The sequence below is a fragment of the Spermophilus citellus genome (assembly GCF_964194105.1).
Source record: "Spermophilus citellus genome assembly, chromosome: 1".
NCBI lineage: Eukaryota > Metazoa > Chordata > Mammalia > Rodentia > Sciuridae > Spermophilus > Spermophilus citellus.
In genome coordinates this window covers 42928515-42936315 of record NC_138182.1, presented here as the reverse complement: position 1 = coordinate 42936315, position 7801 = coordinate 42928515, and the positions used below count along the sequence as shown (strand labels likewise).

The window sequence follows — 7801 nt, the reverse complement described above, 5'->3', positions numbered from 1 at the left end:
CCCTTTTTGCTCCTAAAAGGAACTTTGAAAGGATATTTTACACATTTATCTGCTGTTAAGTGGGCTATGCCTAAATTTACCTGCATGCATGGATAGATGCTCTCTTTTAAAATTTATTTTGAGATAGACCCACACCTACTTAGTTTTATGCAAATGCATTAATGCCATTGATAATATATGCTTTTCTGTGTTAGTAGAACATTTTTTTTCTTTTTTTAAGCTGGCTCCCTTCTACCTCTCCTTCATGCACACTAATCTCACTACTTTGCACATTTTTGTAATCATTCAGGACAAGGAATAAAACAGTTTGTGTCACCCCAGAAGCTGCCTCCTGTGCCCCATTCCACTAAGCATATGTCCTATCTTTCTATATGAACCATACTCCCAGGGAAACCAAGGAAAATGCAGGGAATCATCTTTTAACAAAAGATGACCAATTAATAACTTTTATTTATTTATTGGGATACAATGAACTTTATTGATGGTATGTGAACTAAGGCTCCCTAAGCCCCTCCCCTTCTTCAGGAGGTCTTGGATGGAAATTGGGATGACAGGAGATTCTCAGTATGTTGAGGGACTGCCCAGAAGCTGAGGGCCTCTCTCTTCTTCTTTGTTCTTGCTGGGGCAGGTGGTCAATGAGTCCTTTCACAAGGGGCTCTGACTCCTTGGAGGCCATGTAGACCATAAGGTCGGCCACCCTGTTGCTATAGCCAAATTCATTGTAATTCCAGAAAATGAGCTTGACAAAGTAGTCATCAAGGGCAATGCCAGCCCCAGCATCGAAGGTGGAAGAGTGGTATCACTGTTAAAGTCATAGGAGATAACCTGGTTCTCTGTGTAGCCCAGGATGCCCTGCAGGGGACCTTCTGATGCATGCTTCACTATCTTCTTGATGTCATTATATTTGGCAGCTTACTCCAAGTTGACAGGTCAGATCCACATTGGGGGTGGACACATGGAAAGCCATGCCAGTGAGCTTCCCATTTGGTTCAGGCATGACCTTGCCCACAGCCTTGGCAGCACCAGTGGATGCAGGGATGATACTCTGGGCAGCCCCAGGCCATCACAATTTCTCAGAGGAGCCATCTGAGTGACAGTGATGGCATGGACTGTGGTCATGAGTCCTTCTACAATGCCAAAGTCGTCATGGATGACTTTGGCCAGAGGGAGGCTAGCAGTTGATACAGGAGGCGTTGCTGATTATCTTGAGGTAATTGTCATGCTTCTTGTGGTTTATGCCCTTCACAAATTTAGAAGCAGAAGGAGCAGAGGTGATGACTCTTTTGGCACTGCCCTTCAAATAAGCCCTGGCTTTCTCCATGTAATGAAGACAACAGTGGACTCCACAACATATTCAGCACCAGCATCACCCCATTTGATACTGGTGGGATCTTGTTCCTGAAAGATGGAGACAGACTTTCCATTGATGATAAGCTTCCCATTCTTAGCCTTGACTGTGCTATTGAATTTACCATGGGTGAAATCATACTGGAATATGTAGACCATGTAGTTGAGGTCAATGAAGGGGTCATTAATGGTGACAGTATCCACTTTGCCAGCGTTGAAAGCAGCCCTGGTGACCAGGGACCCAATAGGGCTAAATCTGTTCACCCCAACCTTCACCACCATGTCACAGATGCTGCTGACACCACATAAAACAAGAAGATGAGGCTGTCTGTTGAACAGGGAGGAGCAGAGAGCCCCAATTAGTAACTTTAAAAACAAGAAATAGGAATTTAAAATTACCAATTATAAACTAAAACAAGAAATGGTAGAATCAGAATATCACCTTTTTGTGCCTTTCAATTAATTCTATCCCTCCTTTTCTATAAAATAAACTTGATTTGATAATAGTGATTGCTTTATTACATTTTAAATTGTCCTTATCAGCCAAATTGTATCCTTAGACATCATAATTTGGTCTTATCTATTTAAAAAAAATTGGGCTTTCTTGATTTGCAGACATCCCTTCATTCCTTTGTTCTTTCTCCTCTGATTTGTCAATTAAAGAATTTAAGCCAGGTGCAGTGGCACATACCTGAAATCTCAGCATTTCAGGAGGCTGAGGCAGGAGGATCGCGTATTCAGACAGCAATTTAGTGAGGCTGTAAGCAACTTAGTGAGACCCTGTCTCAAAATTTAAAAACAATTAAAAAATGTCTGGGGATGTGGCTCAGTGGTTAAGCACACCTGAGTTCAATCCCTGGTATCCAAAAAAAAAAAGAGTCAATGAGTCAGGTCTAGGGGCTGGGGATGTGGCTCAATCGGTAGCACGCTTGCCTGGCATGCATGCGGCCTGGGTTCAATCCTTAGCAACACATACAAACAAAGATGTTGTGTCCGCCGAAAAATAAAAAGTAAATAAAAATAATTTTAAAAAGAGTCAATGAGTCAGGTCTAATTTCAGTTCATGGGTAATTAATGAGTGGAAAGGACTACAATTGCATTCTTTAATTTTATCATAAGTATTGGATGGTTCCCTCAACGAGAATCTGAGCAGTAGAAGGGACTTTTGGTTCTTTATACATTTAAAAATTAAAGCATAACACCAAACAAAGCAAATAAATAGGAGATCAAGAATAATATGCTTATAGAAAGAATTTAGATAGTTTGACCTGTCTCTCTCACAATCTGGATCATTTGACCTGTCACAATCTGGATCTGTGAGGTTCATGCTCTTCTGTCCTGTGTATTTCCTGCAAAGATCTCCTTCTAAATTCAGTGGCTTGATGAGACTCAGGTTCAGTTCACAGGTAGGGTGAATTGTTTCATTGGGAGCTTGGGATGTTTACTTTTGCTCTTATTTATTTGTTTATTCTAGAGCAATGGTAGGGCTGCTCTTACCACTGAGCTGCACCCCAAGCCCTTTTTATTTTTTGAAAGAAGATTCTCAAAGAATTGCCTGGGGCTGGAGAACATGCAATTCTCCAGCCTCAGCCTCCTGAGTCTATGGGATTACAGGCATATGCCATCTCGCCTGACTTATTTTTATACTTCTAATATCAGCAAATTACATTGTACAGGATTTTACCTCAATGCTTCTCTATTGTTCATTATTGTGTGAAGTGCATTTTCCTGAATCTTTGAAAGAAGTGGGCTTTAACTCCTCTTCCATTATTTTTGTTAGGTTTCAATACATAGCAGCTTTTGATCTGGGACTTCCTGGCTCTGCTTCCTTCCCTCACTTTTACCTGGACCTGCTGTTTCTTATGTTCCAATTTCTTCGCCTCACTGAGCTAGGCCATTCCAGTCTCTTTAATCCCACTGCAGACTCCTTACTTTGTTACATTTTGGAGTGGGCAAACCTCCTCAGGTTTCACGCTTTCCAGCAAATATTTGGGCATTTTCCTGTTTTCAGGTCTTCAGTGCAATGGTTTGGATATAGTTTGTCCCTAACATAACTTATGTTGAGGCTTAGTCCCCAAAATAACAGTGTGAGGATGAGGCGAGACCTTTAAGAGGTGTTTGGGTCACAAGGGATCTGTCCTCTTGGAGGGATTAATGCTCTCATGGGAGTTAATTCTCACTCTTGAGGAACTAGATTAGTTACCAGGAGAGTGGACTGTGATACAGTGTGGCCACCCCTCATGTTTTGTCTCTTGCATGTGACTGCTTGCCCTTCCACTTTCTGCCATACTCAAAGTAGTATAAGACCCTTGCCAGATGAGGCTGTTCCATTTTGGACTTCCCAGCCTCCAGAACCATGAGCCAAATTAAACCTCTCTTTTTAAATGAATTATTTAGTCTCATAAAATGGACGTAAGACTGATAGACACCACTTGTTCCACTCTGCCTTTTCCTGCTCAGATGCAAATCCCAGGTGGTCTGGGGCTTTCAGAAATTTGCCCTTATCTGCTTATATTCTTGTGTCATGGAGATATCTTATTTCCTAATTCTGTTGAAAGTCTCTATAGGTTTTTGGTTTGTTGTAGTTCCATTATTTTATTTGAAGATTCAGAGACATTTTAAAACTACTCCATCCCTGCCTACTGCCGTCTTTCCAAAATCTCTTTACACACACACACACACACACACACACACACACACACTCACTCACTTATTAAGGAGTGTTTCAAACAAACACTTATTAACTCATTGTTTTATGGGAAATGGTTCAATGAAAGGCATAAGCTTTAAAGGTTGTGGATGTAGCTCAGTGGTAGAGTGCTTTCTTAGCATGCTCAAGGCCTTGGGTTCAATCCCAAGCAACCCCCGTAAGTCAAAAGTATAGGCTTTAATTTGTAAGAGATCTCATTTAATTTTCTCTGAGTGATACCTAGAACATATTCTATTATTAAAACACCTGACTTATAGCCCTAATTCAAGTCACTGGGGGCAATCTGAAGAGGACCTCTGCCTGGGTGTGGTATAAATATTTGGGTCCTTAAGATTGTGTGAGCAGGGCTTAACCTGGGACCTTTAAAAACAGTACAAGAGAACTGGAGGTGCAGTTCAGTGGCAGAACACTTGTCTAGCATGCACAAGAACCTGGATTGTTAGATCCCTAGCCCCACAAATTAAAAAAAAAAAAACAAGATAAAACAAAAACTGGTACAGCCTGAATTAGTAGCTAAGGATATTTCTAAAATGATCTGCTTCTCATTGGGAATAGAGGCTAAATCAAGATTAGGAGTATAGGAGAATCTAAGGCACGTTTCTCACATTAGCTCAGTCAGAAAATGACTGATACTTGATTCCATGGAACCCATGTGACACTATTCTGTAATTAATTTCTTTCAAGTTTCTTGATTAAAAAAAAAAGAAATCTTATACCACTTTGAGAATTTGATCAAACACAAAGACTTTCTCCCCCAGGAAAATGTACATAGTCACAACAGTTTGCATACAATATTTAGTGTTTATGGACTCTCTAATGCCCATCATGGATTCTAAATGAAGAATTCCTGCACTACCATATTTGTCCAAAGCATGTCTTCACATGAATGGTGGGCATTTTCACAATAGAGAGCAAGTAAGGTGACCATCTCTTGGGCTGTCATAAGTCTAGCTAGAACTCTAAGCCATACTACAAAGATTAGTTTGCTCCTATGGAAGGCCAAGCTGACAACTGTGGGTACATAGGCTGGACCTGAAGGCAGGCTCTGTGCTATGGCGGAAGGAAAATGCCCAGCCTTATTACATAAATATTACATATTTCTGACTGATGAACAGGTGGAGGAGTCCTACTTCTCTTGCTTTCTCTTGCTTTTCTGGATTTAGTTTTTAAAATCAATCATGGTGATCTCTCTTGTTTAATTTTGGTACTGGGGTTGAACTCAAGGGTGCTCTACCATTGAGCCACATCCCCCATCTTTTTTATTGTGAGACAGGGTCTTGCTAAATTGCCCAGGCAGGTCTTGAACCTGAGATCCTCTTGCCTCAGCCTCATCAGTAGCTGGGATTACTGGCTTTCAAGGTACTCTTTATCCTCTTTGTTGGTTCAGCATTTCCACTGATGTTAATTCTCAAGGAGGTGAAGTGCACACACACAAACTGCACGTAACTCAGGAAGATGCAACTAGAAAGGCAGAATGGGCATCGATGACTTGGTGGTGCAGGTCTTGTGCGCAAGTCAGAAGCTGCCCAAATTTGTACTGGTCTTTGGCATAAGCCTCCTAATTTATCAAACAACTAAGTCACAGGGTAAGCCCATACAAAGGAACACACTGTTTCCAGTTTGTCCAGAGGATGGGCTAAAAACACTAGTTTTGTGCTCTTTCCCAATGAAAATTTTTAGAAATTTCTTTGATCTTAAATTCACAATAACGTGTGTGTAGGTGACAGTTTTCCCACATGTCTCCACTTTAGCCTTTCTGGAACCTCTTAGTTGAGATCTTCCATCTCTTTAATTCTGGGAAATTAATCTCTACTCTATCTTCAGATATCATCTCCTCTCCATATACTTCCCTTCTTCTTCTCTCTCTCTCTCTCTCTTTTTTTTTTTTTTTTTTGTGTGTGATGCTGGGGATAGAACCCAGGGCCTTGTGCATACAAGGCAAGCACTCTACCAACTGAGCTATATCCCCTGCCCCTCTTCTCTTCCTTTTATGAATCCAGTTACCTGGATGTTGAGACTCTTATTTCTATCTTCCACGATTCTCAACTTTTCTTTTTTCTTTTTTTCTTTTTTTGGTAACAGGGATTGAACCCAGGGGTGCTTAACCACTGAGCCACACCCCAGTTCTCTTTGTATTTTATTTAGAGACAGGGTATCGCCAAGTTGTTTAGGGCTTTGCTAAATTGCTGAGGCTGGCTTTGAACTTATGATCCTCCGGCCTCAGCCTCTCAAGTTGCTAGGATTACAGGCGTGTGCCACCACACCTTGCTCTTTTATCTTTTCAATGTCTTCATTCCTTCTTTCCATTAGAATTTCTCAGCTCTATTATTTCCAGTTATTCTGTTCTTAGCTTTATCAATTTTCCCCTGTATTTTGTTTTTTATTTCATTATTTATTTTCTATTCCAATTTTTCCATTGAGTCTTCTGTGCGGTTTCTTATTTTTGTGTATGCCAGTGCTGGTGAGGGTTGGGATGAGAGCGGGACCTGGAGATAAGGGAGGTGGATACATCCTAGGGTAGAAAGTCCCAAGAACGAGGATCTCACCCCAGAAACAAGCACAGAGCTTTCTCTTATTCCTTCCAGGCAGGGAACTGTGAGCTCTGGGGAGGGGAGCATCCCTTGGAGACCATCCTCCAGACTTAGAGTTTAGTGGGGAAGGTAGAGAGGCAAATCCTGGCTCTGGTCAGTCCCACCTCTTTTTCCCACATTCTTCCCTGTCCACCTCTGGCTCTGCACTGATGCTTCTCTTGAACCTGCAGACCCTACATCTGACAAGCCTCAGGTGAGGCAGCAAAAGACCGGTTATCTCAAGCAGCAGCAGGGATAGACCCTTCTCCGACTTTCTGCTTCCCTGGGCACCTTCTCTCAGCCCCACACCCCAGGGACTCCACATCCTCATCTAGAACTGTCCCCTCTCTAGACACTGGTGGTGATGCTGGGGAGGGGTCAGGAGGGACAAGTAGGAAACAGAATGTCCCACCCGAAGAGTTTCATTTATAGTTGGCTTTTGTAATCCTTTCTTTTTAACTAAACGATTTTAATTTAACACTATCATTTCTGATACCTAGCTATGTTTTGTCTGCTAAATGCTTGATGTTCAAAGAGTGGTTCTTTGGCCAGTAATCTCAGCATCACCTGGGAGCTTGCTGGAAATGTGGTGACTGCTCCCCACTGCGACCTCCTAAGTCAAAAGCTGCATTTGAATACAGTCCCAGATGATTTGTATGCTCATTACACTTTGAGAAGTCTCTTTCTACAAGATTTGCTTTTATAATTAGGAAATGATAGGGGGCATTGTTGTTTTCTTTTGGTTTTAATGGTAGAATTTCCCCAGTGACTTACCCACCCGTATTTCTGGGCTGTCAGGCAAGAAGCTAGAGACTGTTTTTCATAGAATTGCTTTTCCCTGTGCAAGTGCTGGGCTTCAGGGTGAGGACTCATTTTCCTTTCTCCTTACCACAGAGACAAAAATCCTCTTAAAACATTTACTTTTTAAATTTAAATTTAAACTTTTTGGCATTAGGGATTGAACCCAGGGGCACTTTACCACTAAATTACACTCCCAGATCCTTTTTATTTTCAATTCTGAGACAGGATCTTGCTAAGATCCTGAGGCTGGCTTTGAACTTTCAATCCTCCTGCCTCAGCCTCCCGAGTCATTGGATTATAGGCGTGCATCACCATTCCTAGCCAAAATCCTCTTAAAACATGATGTCAGCAATTCTCAAGGAAGAAATAAACC

General features: G+C 41.6%; 1 pseudogene across 1 annotated transcript; it reads right to left on the bottom strand.

Annotated features, from left to right (window-relative positions):
- Positions 1-493: 493 nt before the first annotated feature.
- Positions 494-1631, bottom strand: LOC308653888 (glyceraldehyde-3-phosphate dehydrogenase-like; annotated as a pseudogene). The gene has a single exon. The product of its transcript is annotated as a glyceraldehyde-3-phosphate dehydrogenase-like (transcript).
- Positions 1632-7801: the final 6170 nt, after the last annotated feature.